The sequence below is a fragment of the Choloepus didactylus genome, chromosome 10, assembly GCF_015220235.1.
Source record: "Choloepus didactylus isolate mChoDid1 chromosome 10, mChoDid1.pri, whole genome shotgun sequence".
Lineage (NCBI taxonomy): Eukaryota > Metazoa > Chordata > Mammalia > Pilosa > Megalonychidae > Choloepus > Choloepus didactylus.
Window position 1 is genome coordinate 48,953,692 of NC_051316.1, and position 22,333 is coordinate 48,976,024.

A 22,333-nucleotide genomic window follows, 5' to 3' on the forward strand; every position below is an offset into this window, starting at 1 on the left:
TCCTCTACCCGGAGCACTTCTTTTCCACATTGTCTTCTCTTCCTCCTTTTCCTCCCAGTGGAATGGTTTCTTCTTCCTTTTTTTCCCTTTCTTTTCTTTCCTATATCTGAATTTGGGAAAAGAATTTCTAGTTCATTGCCATCTTTGCCCTTGAAGTGCTCAGTGTAACCTTAGGCAATTTAATTCTGATACACCTTTACACATTAGAGTCTTTGCCAATTTTCCTGGTGAATATGGCAGGGAATTCTTTGGGCCTCCACACCTAGGGGCATGAATGAGAAACCAATGCATTATTTCCACATGTTATGAACCAGTGTAAAGGTAACCTCACAGTAGACTTACCATGGTTGGCAGTCACAAACTGGCTCGTGTCCATCACACATCAGCTGGATAAGAAAAATAATTTCTTACTCTCTGAATCACTTTGGCATTTATCATTTTGGTTAACCCTAACAACACTTTTATTAGGTAGGTAGAGCAGAAACCATTGACCTTATTTTAAATTGCTTAATAGTGAGTATAGGTCACAGAGCTGGTGGCAGAACTGGGCAGGGTCTCATCTCTCCCGACTCATTGTTCTGGGGCACTTTCTAACCTCTCGTGCTGCCACACCAGTGTTGAAATTTGTTTTCAGCCTGATATCTTAGACCTGCACTGTCCAGCACAGTAGTCACTAGCCACAAGGGGTATTTAAATTTTAATTAGTTAACTAAAACTAAAAATTCATTTCCTCTGTCACCCTAGCCCCATGTGGTTGGTGACTGACATATTGGATGGTACACAAATGGAACATCTCCATCATCACAGGTAGACCATTTCCATCACCACAGAAAGTTCCATTGAATGGTGCTGCCTTAGACAGTTAGGCAGAGGCTACTTTCTTACGGGCTTTTGGAGTGTCAGGAAGGGGCATTGCAGACTTTGAACCCAAGAACACAGGAGTGACACAAGTACCACAGGTTCAACAGGCACCATTTTAAAAGTATAATTTTGGTGGGAACGTCAGCCCTTATTCAAATAACCTGTCAGGTTGTGGCAGTGTTACTGATGGACTAATTGAGTGAACACTGACAAACATTAGCGATCCTTACACGTAACCTGTGACACACACTTTTTAAAAATAGCAGCTGGAAGTATTAAACTAGAACTTGGTTGAGCTTAGTCCAAGAATGACAGTACTTTCCCAGGGTGGAAAACTTGTCCTTGGGCTGTGGGGCAGCAACTTTGCTGCTTTTCTTCTGGGAGGGGGAGGGGGCTATTCACAGCCTACTAGGCTGCGAGCTGGGTGGTGGGGCCAAGTATTACTTACATAAAACCACAGCACAAGCCGTTTCCTCTGCTCACGGGGGAAAAACCCTACCAAGTGAGACACGTGGCAGTCGGGTTAATGTTTGACATTTGCCTGTGGCCTTTTACTGTGAGGAAGCATCAGACATTGAATCCCCGGCACAAGCCTGGAAGTTTGGCCCACATCTCCGCGGTGAACAGATTTTCTTTTGTTTTCTTTATTTTTGTTTTCTGTCCCTTCCTGTTGTCTGTGCTGAAGGGAAGGAGAATGGAATTCATAGAAGAGCTGTGAGAATTGCAGTGTGTGTAAAAGTCTGTGGCTAGTTTTCATTTCCTAACTGGAAGTGACTAGAATTTTTTCTAATCGAAAGCAACAAATACTCATTTTTAAAATACCCAGTTTTTAAGGGTCACCTATAGCTGCTTTATATGCAGGGACTGACTGAACCTCCTTAGGTGAGCCCTCAGGAGCAAAGCATGGAAATTACGGGTGTCCTGTAGGAATATTCCTAAAGAAAGAGGCTACCAGAGCTAAGTGCAGATAAGCAGAAAGAGGAGGGGATAAAGAGGAGGGGATGATAATGCCTGGCTGGTTGCAGCCCAAAGTTGTCAGTCACCCTTTAGTGTTTACAGAAGCTAAAAGTCAATGCATAGTTGTTTTAATTTGACAAGACTCTTGGGTTGAGAGTGTAATCGCTGGAGGGGACAGTTAAGTGGCTGTGTGCCCTGTCAGCTTGTCTAGGTCTGACTCTTGTGCTAAACGCTTTTCTGATGAGCAATGGATTGGGTTAAATACCAGAGTAATTGCTAGCTTCGTATACAGGTCTTGCAGTGCCTTGTACTACATTTGTATCAGCACTTGCCTGAGGCGATTGAGGTTTATGCTGCAAAGAGAGTCCCTATGTTCATTTTCATGAATGATTGTCGGGTTTTGAAAAGCAGTTGTTACAGCACTAAGTGGGCTGTAATAAATTACACGCCCTCCAGGTCCATTGGAGTAAATCAGAACTGTGTATATCCATCCAAGTAGTCTTTTGAATAGAAATGACTTTTTGTTTACTTATCAAACCAAACGTTTGTCTCTAGGAAATGGAGGCAAATGATTTGCTCACTTTTTTTTAATCCTGAGTACAGTACTTTGCTCAGAGAGGAAACTCTGTGTATCGGTGTATTGTAAAAAATACCTCCCACCCCCAAATAAGTGAAACAATCCCTAAGTCATTTTCAAGTCTGCAGTCACTTTATTGTAATTATACCAATTCTGGATGTCAGGCTTTTCTTAAACCACTATTTAATATAAGCTCTAAGAAGAGATTATGCTTCGTTCCCCCCGGAGTTTATGAGCCAAAAAAAAACAAATTTGGGGGCATGTATTTTTCTGTTTCGAGTGCTTGGCTTTACTTCTTTATGAAGGATGTGTGCTGATGTATTTATTTAGTTTAGCAATTGAGAGAAAACTGTTGAAATGGCTGCATCCCTTTAGCAAATCAGTGACCAGAGGGTCTTGACCTTTCATGGCTGGGACACACATAGTGCAGAGTTTTTGGTGGCATCATAATTAAGGAATAGCTGTTTCACATTTAACACTAGTTGAAAGAATTATCTCATGATTTTCCTTTTTTTCCTTCTTTTGGACAAGCCATTATTTTCCTCCATGCCTTTTCCATGGGGCTTGCTGGGCCATTTCAATAATGTCTCTTTGAGTGAAGCACTAATACTCTAATATCCTTGTTTTCTAGTCTCTTTGGTCAAAGGCTGTCAATGGTCTGTGAGGCGGTGGGGTGGCCCTCTAATCCGCCCCTCCCCTTGTGGTTGAGCTGCCCCGGCCCCCTGAATGTTAGGGCTAGCTCCAGGGTACCAGGGAGCCTCCATTCATCCCTGTGTATCCTCTTCCTAAGAATTCTCTTTGATTACATAACTGCTGGATCTTGATCTAACCACTGCTCATCTTCTAACCGTCCTGGAGAGTTCAGCGTCTTCCTTTCCAAGGTGCTGTGCCCATGGTGTCCACCCTCTGTCCCAGAGACCACTCCCGGGCCACTCCTTTGTCTGCTCATCCTGTTGAACCTACTCCCAGATTGCACCATATGCTGGGGACAAGCTTGATTCCCCATTGAGTGCTCCCAGTTTCCCTCATTCACGAAGATCTCTTCTTTAATTAGCCATTCAGAAACTCCTGAATCATGTTTCTAAAATGAATTCCAGGAGTAGTGTCAACTTTCTCTGGTCTCTTTGGTTTGAAATGTGAAAGTTCCCCAGTGTGGTGGATTGAGTTGTGTACTCCAATTTAGAGATGTTTACCAGTGGTTATGAACACGTTGTAAATAGGACGTCTTGAGGATGTTCTCTTTATTTAAGGTGTGGCCCAATTGAATATGGGTGGCTCTTAATCTGGATTGCTGGAGGTTTTATAAAGATAAGAGAGAGTAGGTAACGGGGAAAAGCAGGAAGTCAGCGGGAACCTAGAAGAAAAGGGAGAGGATGTTGTTGTGTGATGGAGAGCCAAGGAACCTCAAGGATTGCTTAAGACAGCACCAGAATGCCACCCACCCTGCAAGGAAGCAAGTTTTCCTAGTTTTGAGACTGTGAGACAATAGGTCCCTATTGTGTAAGCCAACCCATTGTGTGGAATTTGTCGTAGCAAACTGGAAAACGAAGATAACCACATGCACTGAAAATATTTAGTCCTGTTTCCTGTTACATATTCTTTCCCTTCATTCATTCTCTGGATTTTATTATTTCTTTATTGGAACTTCATGTAGACCACAAGTGCCTGAAGAAGGCTTTGCATTATTTTCTGTGTAACTCCTAATTCATTACTTCAAGCAAAGTTATTTTTATTTTTATTTTTTTACAGGAAGTAATATAAGCTCATTGGGAAAAAAGTCAAATAATATAGAAATACATAAAATAAAGCTAGAAGTTTTATAGTAAAGTTTATCATTTCTTTCATATAGGGATTGCACATTTTTCTATACTCCTCCAGGTATATCATAGTAATCCACCTGTTCCAGTTTGCTAATGCTGCCATTATGCAAAATACCAGAAATGGATTGGCTTTTATAAAGGGGTTTTATTTGGTTACAAATTTATAGTTCTACAGCCATAAAAGTGTTCAAACCAAGGCATAAACATGAGTATACCTTCACTGGAGATAGGCCATTGGCGTCTGGAAAACCTCTGTTATCTTGGAAGGCAGGTGGCTGGCATCTTTTGGTTGACATAACAGTTGTTCTTAAAGAGACTTTTGAAACTTTATTTCCTTATTTTTCTATTAATCCCACACACACACACACAAAACTGTATTACCACAGCAGTAAAGCCAATTGGTTCAAAGAAGTTAACTCCACCAAAACATATGGCAAATAAATGGCAAAACTGAGATTCAAACCCAGATTTCACTTTAAAGTTCACCCCCAGTTGGTTATGCTGCCTGATGAGGTATAAAGGATGTCTGTATCTTATTTGGGTTCCACCTGAAAGCAGAACCCAGGATGGTAAAGTCTTGTGTGCTGGTAGGGTTTGGGATGATAATTCCAAGGAACAAGCATGAGTGATCAGGAAGAGTGAGGAATGAGGAAAAACCAGCATAAAGTTGTCTTATCAGAGTCACTACTGAGGGCAACAGGTGTTAGATCTGGGACCTTCTGAGGAGCTCCTAGAATGCATTTCAAAATCATCCACCTGGCCTTTTCCTCTGGTTGTGTGGAGGCCACACAATGCCTGGAGTCACTGTGAATGGCATGAAGCAACAGGAGTTTGTCAGAGCTCTAGGAGCCATCCTCAAAAAGTCCAGGAAGCTGAAAGTTCCCAAATAGGTAGACACCATGAAGCTGGCCAAGCCTAAAGAGTTTGCTCTCTATGATGAGAACTGGTTCTACATGTGAGCTGCTCCCACAGTGCAGCATCTGTACCTCCTGAGTGGTGCTAGGGTTGGCTGCATGATCAGGATCTATGGGAGATGTCAGAGAAGCAGCATCATGCCCAGCCACCTCAGCGGAGGCTCCAAGAGCATGGCCTGCTAAGTCGTGCAAGCCTGTGAGGGTCTGAAAATGGCCCCAAGATGAAGACTACAAACTGACACCTCAGTGATAGAGAGATCTGAACAGATTGCCAAACAGTTGGCAGCTGCCAACACGAAACATTAGAGAAGTGATGCTGGGTTAATAAATTGCCTCTTTCATATAAATAAAATTGTCTCCCTGAGGATAAAGCAGAAGCATTTTTCCAGGGGCTCCCATCCCCCATTTCTGAGTTGCACATGTGTGCTTGAAGACAGCTGTATCTGTGATGTTAGAAGTCCTAGGGCAGGACATCAGTGGTGCATAGTCTGCCCTGGGTGCCAGATGCTGTCAGGGTGAGGAGGGTTAAAGCCTGCCCAGAGGTGTTGCCAAGCAGGTGTGAGTCAGGCGCCAGAGACATCTAGCACAGTCTATTCATATGAGTGTCGTGCAAACGCAGACTTGACAGTACATTTTCCCAACTCTGTTTTCCTCAAAATTAACATACAGCTGTCTGACAGTTAATTTACTTCCTGGATTTTGGGTGGTGTGAACTGTTTTTATTTCCTTAACATCTAAAAGTCATTGGATGGTGAGATGTCTGGTCCACTGCCAAATGGACTTCACTTTACACTGGAAATATCAGGGAAAGAGGGGTATAGAGCGCTGGTTGGAAATAACGTATTTAAGATCTGTGAGCAGATTCCAATTTACTGATGGTGTACCCCATTCTAGAGAGGATTTGTTTTGGTAAGAAAGGCAGAAAATGCACCATGGAGAAAAATGCTATTTCTACCTTTCTTAACCAATGTATCTTTATAGAAAAGATAAACTTAAGAGTATCTCTTATCCTTCAGAAAATGTGATTGGCTTTGGGGCTCAAGCCCTGATACGTGGCCTGATTATTTTCCTGTGTATTTTGGGGGGAGGCAGTCTCGCATAATGGTTCAGTGCATTGAGTTTGGTGGCTCCTAGACCTGGGTTGCCATTTAGTAGCCACATGACTCACGGCAAGTCCCCGTCCCCCCCAACCATGGTTTTCCCATCTGTAATTTTGAGGTGACAGCATGCATTTCATTTAGTTCTTGTGTGGATTAAATGACGTAATGTACTTAAAGGGCTCAGGACTGCACATCATGGTTAGCGCTCAAGAAGTTGTTGGTACTTTTACGGGTTGTCCAGAAAGTCTGTAATCTCCTTAATTGTATGTTCCTGATTGACTTTTTGCCTGCCAGAATTCTGAGAAAGATGACAGGTGAAAGCATGCCAGACAAGACCAATTCCAGGGAGGAAATGGAATGAATGGTACTGTTGCAGTTTTGTCAACATCCTCAGCATCCTCACACAGTAAACGCACAGACTCAACACACTACGTTTTCTTCTTTCCGCCAGTCTACTTCCCTCTTGCCCCTCCCTCCTTTGAAGAAAACAATTTGAGAAATAACATTGGTAAAGCAATATTGATTTTGTGTCCTAGTCCTCCTGATGATTTGCATTTTAAAAGGAGATTGGTGTTTATTCCGAAGAAATGAATCTTTAATGGGTGGAATTTCAGATATTTTGGTCTTTGGGTGGCAGGCATATTTTGAGGGCCCTCTGAACCTCAAACCACTTGTACATAAGTAACCACCTCTTTGTATACATGGAATCAAGCCCATTTCCAGCATATTTGCTTTTGAAGCACTTGAAAGTTTGCTTTATTACAAATACTTTATTTGTACCCCTAATATAATATCTCATACTTAAAATAAGTCAATGTGTGTCATAAAATATTACTATTCTGTTGTGTTTCAGACACACGCTGGTTGTCAGTGTTTGTTTGGGAAGGTGCATGATAACTACTTTAATTTAGTTAATCTAGTTACCTTAAGTACACATCCCAAAATGACTTCCTTAACCTCAGGAACTGTCCAGACCTCTGTCAGATAAAGTCCTGCTGTTTTCTAACAAATTGGCAATAGGAATGAAATCTACTGTAGATTTTATCAACAAGTTATATCTTTTGCAAAGTAAGTTTTTCAAAAATGAAATAGTTTACAGTGGTTTACATTAACAATATAGATTCCAGTTAATGTTTTTTGTTTCATAGCAGTTTGCAATCAGCCGTTTCATACTTCCATCAAAATGAAACTTGCTACGCAGCAACTTTCATACTTTATTCAACCAAAAAAGTATTTTTTTTAACTCAGAAATTAAAAGAGATCAATTAGAAATAACTTTGGAAAACTATTTTTTCCAGAACTTATTTCTGAACATGCAGATAAGGCAGCTTTATCTTTTCAAATATTTTCGTTTTCTCTGAAGTTCCTGACAAGATTTTTTTAAGATACACATACATACTTTTTACCATATTCTTGGTGTACATACTGAATTTTGGCCTAGTTTTTCCACAGTTTATTTAACAATTGCCTCAAAAGCTAAACTCTAACCGGTTTGCTGTGTGTCCTTCCATCCCTCTTGCTATGAATTCACATGCAGATAAGTGTTTCTCTAGAAATGCATAGTTTGCTTGAGTTTTTAACATAAGTGGTGTCATAGTGAACATATTGTTCCTCAACTCTTCACTTTTTTCAATCAACAGTTGGTCCTAGAGCCCTTTCATGTTAGTACGTGTAGGTCTACTTTATTATTTTTAACTGACACATACAGTTCCACAGTTTGGAATGGATCATAGTTTATTGGGTGATTTCCAGATTTATTGACAAGCATGTTGCCTTCCCTTTTTTGATATTGCAGACAGTGCTGTGGTCTCTGTGTGCACACATGCTGGTGTTTTTCTGGGAAGATACTAAGAAGGAGCATTGTAAAGAAAGCATGCGTTTTAGATTGTATTAAATACTCTCAAATTAGTCTCAAGACTGGCTGCACCAGTTTACATTCCTAGCAGCAGTTTGTGGAAGTACTGCTTTCCCCAAGCCTTTGCTGACATAATATTATCAAACATGTACATTTTGTCTGTCTGATGGGTGGAGAATGGCGTCTAGCAGTGGTTTTCATTTACATTTCCACCAGAGAGGCAGATAACTCTGGAGGGGCCCTCATCCAGCATCCTGGGCCGACCCTGAGATGCAGGTGGCAGCACAGTTTCTAGTCCAGTAATCACTGCAAGAAAAGTAAAAGAATGGGTCACAGGCCACAGGACAAGACCCTCCAGCATAGTCCCTCTCTGCCGAATAGCCACCTCGCACTGAATCCCAATCAATCTCCACATAAAAGTGCTGGCACTTGTACAAGCAGAGGTACTGGTAAAGGCCTTAGCGAGTCTCATCTCTTGTAACCGCTTTCTCATTACTAGAGGATCTAGTCTAAAGAAGACAGTCAAAAGCCAGAAAAGAGAAGGTTATTGTTTCAATTTGCTAAAGCTTCCAAAATGCAATATACAAGAAATAGGTTGACTTTTACAAAGGGGGCTTATTAGCTTACAATTTTACAGTTCTAACGCCATGAAAATGTCCAAGTTAAGGCATTAACAAGAAGATACCTTCTCTGAAGAAAGGCTTCTGGCATCCAGGGTTCCTCTGTCAGATAGCAGGGCACGTGGCTGGTGTCTGCTGGTCCTTTGCTCTTGGGTTTCGTTGCTTTCAGCTTCTGATTCTGTGGCTTTCTCTCTGAGTGGCTGTGAATTTTCTCTTAGATCTCTGGGGTGTTTCTCTCTCTCAGTTCTCTCCAAACCTCTCTGCCTTTTATCCTCTCATAAAGGACTCCAGTAAAGGATTAAGACCCACCTTGAATGGCTGGGTCACATCTCAGTTGAAGCAACCTAATTAAAAAGGTCCTCACCCAAATATATCTGTACCCACAAGAATGGATTCATAGAACATGGCCTTTTCTGGGGTACATAACAGCTCCAAACCAGCAAAGCTATCCATCGTGCTTTCTTGCTGTAGAGACAACTGTACTTCTACTGGGGCTACAAATATGCTGTCTCCTTTGTTGGAAAGTTTGGGGATATGGTCCGATTCATGCTAATGGTGTGTGCTTCCAGGTCTGTGAAGTTACACTGGGCAGTAGTTGAGATTCGCACAAATGAGCAGTGTTTCAATAGCCAAAATGTGGAAGCAACCCAAGTGTCCATTAATAGACTAATGGGTTAAGAAAATGTGTTATATTCGTATAATTGCATATTTTTCAGTCATCTAAAGAAATAGAAGTTCTGACATATGCTACAACATGGATAAACCTAGAAAATGTGTTTCTGAGTGAAATGAGCCAGATATTAAAGGATGAATATTGTATGATTCCACTTATATGAAATAGCTAGAATAAGCAAATTCATAGAGCCAGAAAGTAGATTAGAGGTTACCAGGGGATGGGGGATGGGGGAGGGTGGAGAATGTAAAGTTATTGCTTAATTAGTGCAGAGTTTCTGTTTTGAACGAGTTTTCTGATTAAAAAAAAAAAGTTTTGGAAATAGTGATGTTGGTAGCACATTGTGAATGTAACTAATGCCACTGAATTGTACACTTAAAATGGGAAATTTAAGTTTTGTATATTTTACCACATTAAAATAGAGGAGGAGAAGGCAAAAAAATCCCACAAAAACCCAAGCAGTATATGACACTCCTCCAGTGACTCCAAGTATTCATGGATGGAGCCAATCAAGATTGTGAAGATGAATAATGCTAGGAAATTGGTGAAAGTTAGCTAGTGAGCTACTTGCATCCAAGTTATCAGGGCATTTTTTTATTTTATTTTATTTATTTTTGTTTGTTTTTCATTTTTTTTCTATTGGGACAGTTTTCATAAGCTTGACATTTGATTTTGCCGTAGAGACTTGTCATGTCACCTGAAGTGACTCTTCCAAAGTGGCACAAGGATGGAATTGAATCACCTTCCCCTTAGCAGCTGAATCCCAGTGATTGGAGGTATTTAGTCACTTAATGACAGAAAACATGAATGTCTCTATTAAGTAAGGAATTTCTTGCTTCAGAAGTAATCACTTGATGCTAAATTACTGAACTTTGTTTTGTACCCTATTAATTCTGACCTTGAGCAGATGCTTAAACCTTTAGAGCTTGAAAGAAGTGGAGATCTGAGAAATCATAACATAATGATAGAATTATAGTGCTGGAAGAGAAGTTAGAGGTTGTGTCGTTCAACCCTCTCACATTATAATGCGGAATTTATGCCCCAAAGATGATTTACCCATGGTACCATGTAGTCCTTAAAGAAAAATACTGTAAAACCCCAAATTGTATTATTGTACTACGAACCACTTTGGGTTTCAGATTTGAGCATGAGCCAGACTCGGTGCTGGCTTCATTGACTGATCGATTTCCCCAGTGGTGGACCTGGCTGGCTCAATGTATCAGGGCCCTTGCTACTGCTGACCGTGAGGTACTGGAGCTTGCTGGGGTGAATTGGTTCATTTTTCATTGTCTCCATCCGACTTCATGGAAGGTCACACGAGGTGGAATTGGGTAATTACTTACCTACTCTGAAAACACTCCTGCATGAATTTACACAGGATTTGGTCCTCCCATGCCTCTGCTTTGGGAAAATGATGGTGTGTGGGAGGCCTGTGGGGCAGGCCCCACCATGGAGCCTGCTCGCCCCCTGCTTGCTGGGTCCCTTCCGTCCTCCCCGCTGTCAGATACGTGCACTTAGCTGAACAGTTTGCATCATCGTTATCTTGAACCTGATAAAAGGAAAAGAAAGCTTTTATATTAGAAATGTGTGTGTGTGTGTGTGTGTGTGTGTGCGTCCCTTTCCTTCTCCTCTCCCCAGGATCATATAAACTAGGAAAAGAAAGATTCCTTGAACACTCTTGACATCCTGAGTATCTGGAAGCACTAAGATTCCCAGATCCCATGGTTCTATTCCACATTCGGGAACCTCAGCAGAAGGGAGCAGTCTTCCACCTGGCCCTTGGCCCCTCCCTGCTGGCCCAGGACAGACTGTCCCTTCTCTGTGCTTTGATGTCCCAGGGCTCAGAGGCCCTGCAGCGCAAGGTGGCTTTTAAAGGTAGCCCCGGTTTTGCCAAGCTACTCCTGCTTTATTTTGAGAAACACCCTAATAACCTAATAGGCAGCAAAGTTACCTCCAGCCCTCCACTCCACCGAATCCATTATGGATCCCCAAAGTCTTTTCTGCTTGGAAAGTAGATTTAAAAGATAAGGGAATTGGAGTCCCTTGGGTAGCTGCTCTCCCTGATTCATTTTAGAAGGCAAACCTGCATGTCAGGTGATGCCTTGGACTTCAGAGCTGTCTTTTTGCAGCAAAACCACAGCTTTCTGGAGGTTCACTCAAGCAACAACTTTGTGAATGTGAAGAAGAGGAAGTTCATTGCAGAGGGCTTCCTGGGCTTTTTCATTGGTAGGCAGGGTAAGGAGTGAAACTCAGGAAACCTATTGCAGTGGACCATGGCTCATAGTGGACAGTTCTGGATCCAGGTCCTAGGTACACACCCTGGCTCTGGTGCTCAGCAGTTGTGTGGCCTTTGACATGTGACACACTATCTCTGAGCGTCAGGTTTTTCAGTTGGGGATATCAGACCCACCCCACCTGCCCCAGAGAGTTTTTGTGGAGATGCTAAGCAAAGTATCATGCCTGGGACACAATAGGGGCTCAATGAATGATAGCAATTATTAACAATTATGCTAATAAAAATGTGGACTGAACCTCATTTTGCAAGTCTGCTTACCTAAGTCAGCATTTACCAGCTCCTGCCTTGATCCAGTCATCCAACCTTCCTAGAAATCCCTGTTTCATTTCACCAGCATCCACCAGACTCCACTGTTCGAGCGATGAAAACAGCTTCCATCAGTGGCATCTGTTTTCTTGGATTTCCTTTTTTCCTTGTTTTCTCTCTTTTTATATCACTTTTTATTTCTACAAAAATAATACATGTTATTAAAGCAAATTAAATCCTTTGTTTTCAAGAAGTTTTCAGGTAAGTGCTTTAAATAAATGGATGACCTCAGTTTAGCATTTTAAAACAATGTTTCCTCCTTAACTACTAAGAACATTAATTAACTAATGCTGATATGTGTGTCTTCTCCTTTTCTCTCAGTTTCTTCTGGTTCAGTGTTACAGCTAGTGATATTTCTTAATGAGAATAATTAGAAGTTCATTTTATTCAGTTCTCTGACAAATAGTTAATTAGAATCCTGCAGCCTCACTGAAGCACTAGAAAACCTGAGAGTTACTGTTAGCAGAAAAAGAATTTTATTGTAATTTCTGTTTTCTGGTTGGCAACAAAGACTACGTTGTAATTAAGCTCCTGGAAGGGAAAATTAAAGGGAAACTGATTATCAGTTTGAGATTACCCCACTGGGAAGTCACTTTGAAAGGCTGTGGCTCCAGTGTAGGGTGAGGTATGGGCCAGGGGTTGACAGTACCCTCATTCTGCAAAAATGTGTCTTCCAGGTTGTCTGTTCATTTTGAAACCTGGATGGAGTAAAAGTTGAAACTTGAAGATTTATCCATTTAAGAGCAGTGTATTCTGTGTAGAATGGTATAGGCAACAATTTAGAAACTTGCTCTGCCCCTAAAGATGACATCTGTGCAATGTCTCGAAGTCTCCTCTATTAAAATGAAAATATTAACATGACAGCAGCATGAGGCCTGCATTTACCTGTTGGGTGAATTAGTTTAATTGGATGCTTTTCTTAAAAGAACTCAAAGCAGTATACTGAAAGAATAGGACTGTTTCTGGAGCAGGTTGACGGAAGAGATGAGGTGTAATTTGGCAGAGGGGAGACCTGGATTGGAGAGGACCGGAGGACACTGGAAACCTAAAAACAGAAAAGAAGTGCAGAGAGGTGAGAGAGACGCAAAGGTCAGGCAAGCAGATACTAGGGGAAAAACTTCACCTTCCTCCTGATTTTGCTTCGGCTGGTTCCTGGTGTATATTTAAGCACTTCATTGATCACCTGCAGCAGAGAGAACTTGTGTATTTTAGATGATTACTTTGAGTCAAGAGCCTTTGTATGTTTTCATTACACTAGCTTTTAGCATTGTTGTTTTCCTTTTGTGGATGAGGAATTGCAGTTCAGAGCTGTTAAATTATTGCCCAGGGTCACATAACTAGTAAGTGACCCAGCCAGAATTTGATCCTGAATGTCTCTGATTACAGGTGTCGCTGGTGTTTTCCTTATGGGAACAGAAACTTGTTTTATTCCCACCTCTATCTCCAGTATCTAGAACAGTGTCGGGCACACAGCAAATGCTCAGTTAATGTCTGTTGAATTAAATAACCACTTAGCACCACACTGCCTTCTATTATGCTGAAGAAGAGTGCTCACTAGTTCTTGAGGTAGACAAAGAAATAAAAAACAACAGTAATCATCATGTTTCTGAGAATACACAGCTCCCTAAGAGGCCTCTTCCAACACTTTGGGCATGAAATAAAATGTGTTCTTAAATTTTTACTTTAAAAATTATGGTGTACCCAAGAGGCCAGAGAGCACATAAACTTGACACTTTAAACAATTTAAATAACATTTCTGATTGCCAGAAAGCTTGTAAGTACCTGAGGAGAGCATTTCCACAGTAAATTGGTCCCTTTTGAGATGAGCTGGTACTTTCTGAAATTAGCAGATAACTTAAGCTTGAAGGAGCTGAGGGCACCATTTGTTATTTGCGTGCTCTTTGCCCTGAGCCCGAGGGCAGTCAATAACGCAGTGAGTGCTGGACTTTCACTCTTGTTTTCAAATTAAAGATTTAATTACAGTCGTCACTGAAGATGAACCAAGTGTGAAAATACCTGATCTACTTGGAATGTGGGATTAGGGAGGAGTGTGTGGGTTGGAATCAGTGCCTGGGCATTTAAATACTTTCAACAGTAGCATTAAGGGTGAAATTAATTATATTGTGACCAAATGCTGGCCTGTTAGTCAGCATCAGTGAAATTTATATTCTTCTTGTTTATCAGTTTTTAGAGCTGAAAGGTTCTTTCTTAGGAGTTATTCTCATAAGAAGACTAAGATGGCTATGGACTTAAATCTCCAGTACTCCAAAAAATTTCAAGGATATACATCTTTGAAATTTATGGAGACTTGCTTTGCTGACTAATACGTGGTCATTTTGTATGAATGTTTTGTGTAAGCTTGCGAAGAATGTGGTTTCACTCATTGTTGGGTGCAGAGGATGTCTAATGAACCAAGCTTATTTGTTGACTTGTTGAAATCCCATAGATAGATACATAGATACATAGAAAGAAAGAAAAATAAGCAATCTATCAAAAAGCCTTTCTGGCTGCCACATTTTTTTAAGGTAGTAAGTAGGTTTAATGAGACTCCTTTATTGTGGAGAAAAATGTAAGCCTTTTCAGCTTCTAGCTTCTTGCTTCAGTCATTCTGTTATTTCTGTTAGTGCCCAGAGTAGTTACATCCATTCAAGAGCTGGGTTAGAGAATAGACTTATGTTGCCTCATTAACTTGCCATCATTGAGAAATGATCTGTTTCGCATAAATGAATTTTCCAAGTATTTGAAATTTACTCCTGAGATTGTCAAATGGCCTTGCACCCCAACATTTGATGACAGAAATATTTCAAAATGGCTTTTCTTCTTTCTTGCTTCCAGGATGCTGAACCTTTCTTGAGGGCTCAAGTTCATTTTCATGTCTGTTATTGAATTCCCAGCTCTACTGGTTCCCCAGCTGCTTTTCAGTTTTCCTTGCTCCTTCCTTGATATGGACTGGCAGTTGTCACTTCTCTCTTGTTGTGGTAACTGTCTCTCCTCCATTCTCTTCGTGCACACTCATCTAGTAAGCCTATCATGATTGGTCGAGGTCTGGGAAACAAGCTGGTTTTTGTCCAGTGAGGGCTATCTTTCATTCAGTGATTCAGCTACTATTTGTTGAGTGCTTTCCATTTGTAAGGCTTTTCACTGGTGGCCACCAAAGGACCTCAGATAAATATGACATGGGTCCTACCCTGTAGAAGTCTCTGGTCTGTCAGGGGAGTTGTAGGTCTATAGTGAAAGATAAAAAGACAGTGAAAGTGTGATGGTGCCACCAGAAAGAAAAAATCTGCTCAGGTGAGGCAGTTGTTTCTGCTTCGAGAGATCAGGGGAGGATTTGTGGAGGTGGTGGCATTTGAGTTGGGTTTTGACCTGTGGAAAATGGGACAGTGGGTTAACACAAGCTCAGTGTCAAAGGCAGGGAATCAAAAGGTATGTGCTAGGATCCAGGGCAGAAGTGGGGCTGCACCATGGCTTAAGTGCAGGGAGGGTAGGAGATCAGATTGCTTCTCAAATGCCAGGCCAGTGTGTTTGGACTTTTTCAGAAGCCACCAAAGGTGTTTCATCAAGCAATCATCTTGTCAGACACCTGCCTCCACAAGAGTTACTGGCTGCCCTGGGTAAAGTGAAGTAAGGTGAGAAGACACTAGATGGGGCATCCAGTACGAGATGTTGGAACAGACTGGTAGGAGGTAACGAGGGCCAGAATTCAGACGAGGGTGGGGTGGGGCAGGATGGGGAGGAATTGGAGAGGAGGGATATGTGGAAGAGCCCTTTGGACGTCAAGGGGGTTCGGGGTGGTCCAAAGTAATGCCTGAAGCTTAGAGCCTGAGCTGGCTTGGCTGGTGGAGTGGGTGAGCTCAGGACCCAAGGGTGGAGGGACGGTCAGGTTTGTTATTTGGGGAGAAGATGGTAGATTCTGCTTAAACTTAGTGAGTGTGCATTCTAGGAAGTTCATCCAGTTGGATACATCCGGCAGATAATTTAAAATACTCAGAAATAGTTCTGAGTGAGAAAACAGGACAAGAGATAGAAGTTGTGAAGGCATTTGCATGGATGTGATATTTACAGCTGTGTGTGACAAGAGAGGACCAACTCCAGCAGCTTGGAGAAAGCCTGTGTTTAGGAGTTGGGGTTCAAGAAGAGATGACCAGGGGAAGGAAGAAAGCCTGGAGATTGAGAATACCATGTCCTGAGGACTGAGGAAGAGATGGGGGAGAGGGTGTGGTCCAGAAGGAGGAAGGGAAGGGAGAAAATAAGACCAGAACAGGCCATTGATTTTGGGGACCAGCATGTCCTGGGAGACGTGAGAAAGCTATTTGTGTTTTTTGGGTAGCAGCCAGTTTGCCAGGCATTATTACAGAGTGAGGGGGCAAGGGAGTGAGGCCACCTCTTTACTTATATGGAGTGGTAATGAAATAGAGACAGGATGGTAGGCTAGGTAGGGTTGGGGGAGAGTGGGAAGAAGTGGGGGGAAGGGGTTGGTCTAAAGGATCAAAAGAAACTAAATCCTGAAAGGAAAACCAGTTTGTTTACCAGGGAAAGGAAGAGTTAAATAAAAATTGTCTCGTGCTTTGGTAAATGCTAGCCAGCCTGGTGAATGAATTAAACTTCGTTTAGTTCAGAGCTGAGCGTGGCTGACCCGTGCCACCAGGCTCAGTCCACAAGCTTCTCACTCAGAGAGACCACGGTGGCTGCTCTGAGGAGCCCCTGAAGAAAGGCTACGGTTACTTAGGGCTTCATGTGGGATACGGTTGGGGAGAAAAGGGACAACCTTTTCTTTAAGGCCAACTAAAATACCTATCAAAACCTGAGCATGAGCTCTTCTCTCCTGAAACAATGAAAAATATCACCTGGAGAGAGGCAGGCACAATAGCAGTCCCTGAATGCCTTGCATTGCTCACAGATTAAATTCCTTTAGGGTTGATGTCCTTTCTTGGGGGCTGTCAAACAAGATATTTTAAGGAAATGAACAAAAAAAAACCACATTTTTTTTTCAGCAATTGAGGTCCTATAAAAAGTATGGAAATATCTCTCAGAAAAACCTACATTCTGCTGTTATTTCCTTATTTCTATTCGCTCTTAACATAAACCATTCCAATACAGTGAAAGCCTGCTCCTGTAATCCATCCATGCCTGTGTTGTATTTAGGTGGCAAGATAACTCGTGTGATTTTGAGTAGGCATGTATTCTCCTGTATGAAGATATTTGAAATTTCTATCCTGATTGAGTTCATCAGGTATATGTTTTATTTAGGTATGTCCTGGGTATTTGCTTCCTTCTTTGTACTAGAGAAAAAATATTCATAATTACTAGTTTTAAATTTCCTGTAATTCTAGTTAGAAATAAACAGAAGGAAACAGTTAAAATTGTATGATGGCTAACACTGATGGGGTTTGCATGTAGCATCCACCAGAAACAGAAATAGTATTTGCTTTCTGAAGAAAATAGAGTCTCCAGGTAGGAAAAATAAAAGAATTTACATATTTCAAGTAATGAGTCATCCTCTAGCCTGCTGCTAGCATAGTCATTTGGAGCATAATATTTATTTACTGATTATAAGCTGCAAATTTTATGCACGTTCTACTTGAGAAATGGCTCAAAACTTTGTTATTTCCATTTAGTTGCAAAGTATCAGAATATTTTTAAATGAAGGATTTATTAAAAACTGTGCAGTTAAAGTTGCACATCTTAAAAACAAAATGCCATGTTTTTTTGAGATGATGTGAATCCCAAGTAGAAGACTAACCTCAAGCTGGTGGATTATATGGGAAGTCAAGCTCATTTTGGGTCCTTAGGTAAGAAGACAGTGCTTACTCTCATTAGGACCAGCTTTCCAGGCAGTAGCATTGACTCCAAAACTTTCATCCTTTTTCTTAGCCTTAACAAGATGCCCATCAAGGTTGGGATTTCCACCATACTTTACCCTTTAGAGGTTAAAGCATCTGTTATTCTTTCTTCTCGGTGTGAGGAAGACACTCTGCAAGGCTACTTTAAGACTTTATCTGATTGTAAAATACCTGGACAGAACCACCACTTCTAAGATGGCAAATGTTACAGTCTACTTTTGGGTTTGATTCCTTTTGTATCTGAGAAAACAGCTTTCCTGGAATCAAATGGAAATTCTATTCTAGAGATGACTTGTGAGCATCTTCTTTGCCTGGCCCACCTTAGTTTCTGAAATAATCACATACCTATTTAAATCCTGTTTCCAAATGCATTTGCGCACGTGTGACCAACCCAGTCATGGCACTTGTATGTGGACATGAGCACCTGCTGGGGTTGGACATGTCCCTAACCAGCATGGTCCTGCATGGTCATTAAGTGTCAGGCTCTGCAGCCTCCACCTGGCGCCACCACTTCGTGCAGGTGGAAGTACCAAGTCCCTTGGTGCCCACTTTTGCTTCAAGTAACTGTGCAGTAAATACCTGTGGAATTAAATAAACCCCTTGCACTTTAAAGTTCTCAACGCTGGTTTTGGACTGGAGACTCTTTGCCAGTGTGTGGGTACCCTGATATGTGGTTGCAGTATGGCCTTTCTCATTCCTTCATCCATTTAGTAATCACCTGCATGCATGGTGCGGGACAGTATATGGCAGATGATCTCGGCTTCATGTCAGTGGAACTGCTATTTTTCTCTCATCTTACAGACTTGCTACTTCTTCCATGAGCTGGTTATCTGGCTGCCTGGTGACTGGCCAGATCCATTCAGGTCTTCTTGCCTGTTGGCCCAGCCTCAGGAAGATGTGATGTGTAGCTGAAGTCCTGTGTGTGAATGCCACAAAAAGCACAAAATAATAGCCTCGGGTTTCAGCTTGGAATTCATCTTAACTTTCAGTCTTTTGGTGTGTAAAGAAGGATGAATAAAATAAGTCACCTCTCTGAACATCAGAACTGAAACTTGTCTGAGAATATTCGGGAAAGTCTGAGCTGTGTTGTCACTAATTCTTCTTTTTTCTTCTTTCCCAACCAGTGTTTAACGAAGATCCTATTAATTTCTTGGTCCTGCCTTAAACATTGGAGTACAAGTGACTAACTTGTAGTTCTACCAAAGAGAAGTGCACAGGCTCTTGTTGGGGAGAGGGAGCAAAGAAAAAGACTAACAAGCGTATAGAGCCTTAAAATTTGTAAAATATTTTGTCATATGTTATCTCCTTGATCCTTAAAGCAACTTTGTGAGATAAATAATTTTCCTCCCTTTACAGTTGAGGAAACTGAGGCTCAGGGTGGTTATTGAGGTGCCCATGTCTGAAGGCAGAGCTCAGTGGTGTTTCCGCACTGCTTCCTAGATGGCTGTTGATCCTGTTTGGCCTTGGCTAGCCTAAGAGGCCCTAGCAAAGTGAGCTGAGCAGACGAGGTCCTGGTCTCCCTGGCCAGGAAACATGGCTGCCCTCAGCCCTCCTGCCCCCATCTGGGCAGTTTCTGTGGTAGGAAAACCGTCTGCCTCCCCAGGGATGAGAAGCTGGGCCACGAACAGCAGTCTGCCTTTCTTGACTGCCCCCCTTAAACACTCAGGAAAGATGAGGTGGGGTGAGGGGTGGTGGGGGTGGTAGGCCAGGGGAGCAGAGAGGACAAACCCGGAAAAGTGATGCTAGGAACAGGGCTCAATCCCAGACCCCATCCAGGGCTGAGATGCCACAGTCACCAGGCACACGTGCAGGTGACCACATGGTGAAGCATTGTATCCTTGTGATGTGGGCTTTTTGGCGGCATCGGACTTGATGGGGCCCCAGTGCTTTGCATAGAATCTTCCTAAGTGCTCATTTTACAGATGAGGAAACAGAGGCATGGAGAGGCTAAGGGACTTCACCAGTTTCAGGTCTGAAGCTAGTAAGAGGCAGTTGGCCCCCAGAGCCCACACACTTAACCCCTCTGTTCTGTTGGCATTTTGAGTAAGGGACCACTTCTGGAACTCCTTTGCTATATAACTAATTGTAAATTAGGAACTGCTGAGACCCATACTTCTTTTGAGACATTAAAGCCTCTGCCCAGTACTTCTCAGAATTTCCACCTTACTTTTAGGCTCAAAAATAGATATTTCCAGCCTCCAAATACTACTGTCTGAAGGAATAGTTTGTTTGATCACTGGATAATAACAGTGTTTTTTGTATGGTATATAAAGCTTCTGACACCAGACAGCTTCCCACCCCTCACAAAAAATTTAAAAGGTAGAGCTTAAGTAATGAGAGACTTGTTGCCCAAGTGGAAAAAAAAAAATTGTTTGCCTCTTGGATGTAACACTCTGGCTATTAGGTAGGCCCAAAATGAAAAGAACATGTATTCCTGGTTCCTAACTCTCCAAAAGGTACACGATGTGTGGCTTGGAGTGAATAAACCATGTACTACATCCTCATTTGATTCTGGTACTTTCTAAAGCAATAATCTTCTAACTTCAAGACAGTAAGACTTGCACTGCAGAAAGAAGTTGGTGAAGTAATATTTACTGATTGACTCTTCAATAGTCTTCATAACTACATGTTATTAGCCTCATTTGACCGGTGGGGAAACTGAGGCTCAGGAAGCTTAAGTCAATTGCCCAGGTCATATAGGATATTTCTTGAAAGTCTGGTTTGTGATCATTTCGCCAAAGAGGAATGTTGAGCAGAGTCAGCCAATATGTGGATTTACTACCAAGTGCTGTTCCCAAAGAGAAGTAAAAGCCACATCAAGTTACAGATGTGTTTACACTGAGTGTGTCTGGGGTAAAACAGTGAATTAGAGGAACTTTGCATCTTTGGATCTCCAGAAATGAGATGAGGCACTGAGCTAATAATAATGAGTTACCTCCTTAACATTGACGCTTGCTCTCTTCTCCTGAAAGGGTTTAGGAAGAAATAAGTGAGAGAGAAGACCCCACAGCTTTCAAGGAGAGTCTGGGGGAAGGATCCCTGCCCGGAGCTCCAGCACGGAGGCTGGACAGGAGGTGTTGGGAGCTGAGGAGTAGGGAGGCCCAGGGAAAGTGCCGAGGCTGTCATGGGGTTGCCGTGAGGGTCACATTGCCTGTTCATGGGCTTTGAGGCTCAGGTCGATTCTCGTGACCCCCTCTAGGAAACAAACAAGGAATGGGGGACCCTGCAGCTGCCAGGCTGAGGTCCAAGAGGGGCTGTGATGGGTGTAGGTTGTGCTGCCGGAGGAGGAATGCCTGGCCCCCGGGGTAATTCTGCCTAGCTTCCGGTGAGCTGGAAGACTGCATGGTGCCCCTTCTCTCTTTTCCCTTTTTGCCCATTGCATTAAAACCAAAAGGATTCTTCCCTTTGTCCATTACGTTACAGGGGGGCCAGGCTGTGGACCCAGGTTCTCAGACTCCCGGGCTGTCGTTCCCGCCTCTGACATGCTGAGAAGGATGCTCAGTGGGCTTGTTTCTTTTGAGAATATTGTTCCGTTATTATTTTGTGAATTGTGTATACATATTATACATTTGATTTGAAGGGAAATTAGTACTGTTAATATTGCAAAAATTTGTGCTTTGTTGTAAGGTCACCTAGTTTTTAAAACGCGTTATCTCCCAATGCCTGCGAAGATTTGATGGTCGTATCAGAGAGGAAGCACTGACAATGTGCCTGATGCCGCCCGCAGGAACTCTAATTTCCATGGCTTGGCCACTTCTCTCTGCAATATGCAAAGTGCAGAGCTAGCGTCTTTCAAAACTGGTGTTAAAAATCTGACAGGGTATGTTTTCAAGAAAAGCAGAATTGTATATAGCTCCTTTCTCTTGTCACTACTCTTTAATTCCACTTGGTGGTGGGGGAGGCGGCACATTTAATTGTTTCAAAGATTATTATTTTTTTAGTAAATTTATAGTAAATGGAGGAAATTAATAAAGGGCTATTTTTTTCCCAGCTTGTGGTTTCTAATTACATCAGTTACAGCTCAGCCTTCCTCTTAACTAGAGTGCAGGCATGAACTGGAAAAGAATGAGCTAATCCATGATAGATCAAGTTGAATAAAGATCTCCATTCATATCTTTACCTTTTATCCCTTGTTCTCACTGCCAAGAATTAATGCTGTTTGAAAGTACAAACTGAACCTGCCAAGCTAAGGACAGCTAAGATAATCCTAATTATTTTAAATGTAAGTGAGAAGGACGGTAGTTCCACTCTGGAAAAGAGTTCTATTGTGAAACATTAAATATCTGCTAACTGGTATTGATTGGACATGATTTTATTTCCAAACAGTATGGTTATCGTGAAGTGGGAGAAGTTGTTTAAGAAAATTTCATCAGCATTTCATCAAACTCCTATGCCTGCAAACTCTAGGAAACCAAAGAAGCTAGCACTTTTGTTTTTCCGCTCTTGGCAATCAGCATCTAGGCGACGAGTGCTAACAATTGAAGAACACCACTTGCATTTTTATTTTTAAA

General features: G+C 42.0%; 1 protein-coding gene and 1 pseudogene across 1 annotated transcript in view; both read left to right on the top strand.

Annotated features, from left to right (window-relative positions):
* Nucleotides 1–22,333, top strand: part of DMRT1 (doublesex and mab-3 related transcription factor 1) — a 116,077-nt gene that overhangs the window by 88,722 nt on the left and 5,022 nt on the right. The gene's annotated exons all lie outside the window — the stretch shown is intronic.
* On the top strand, nt 5,001–5,435 carry LOC119505147 (annotated as a pseudogene).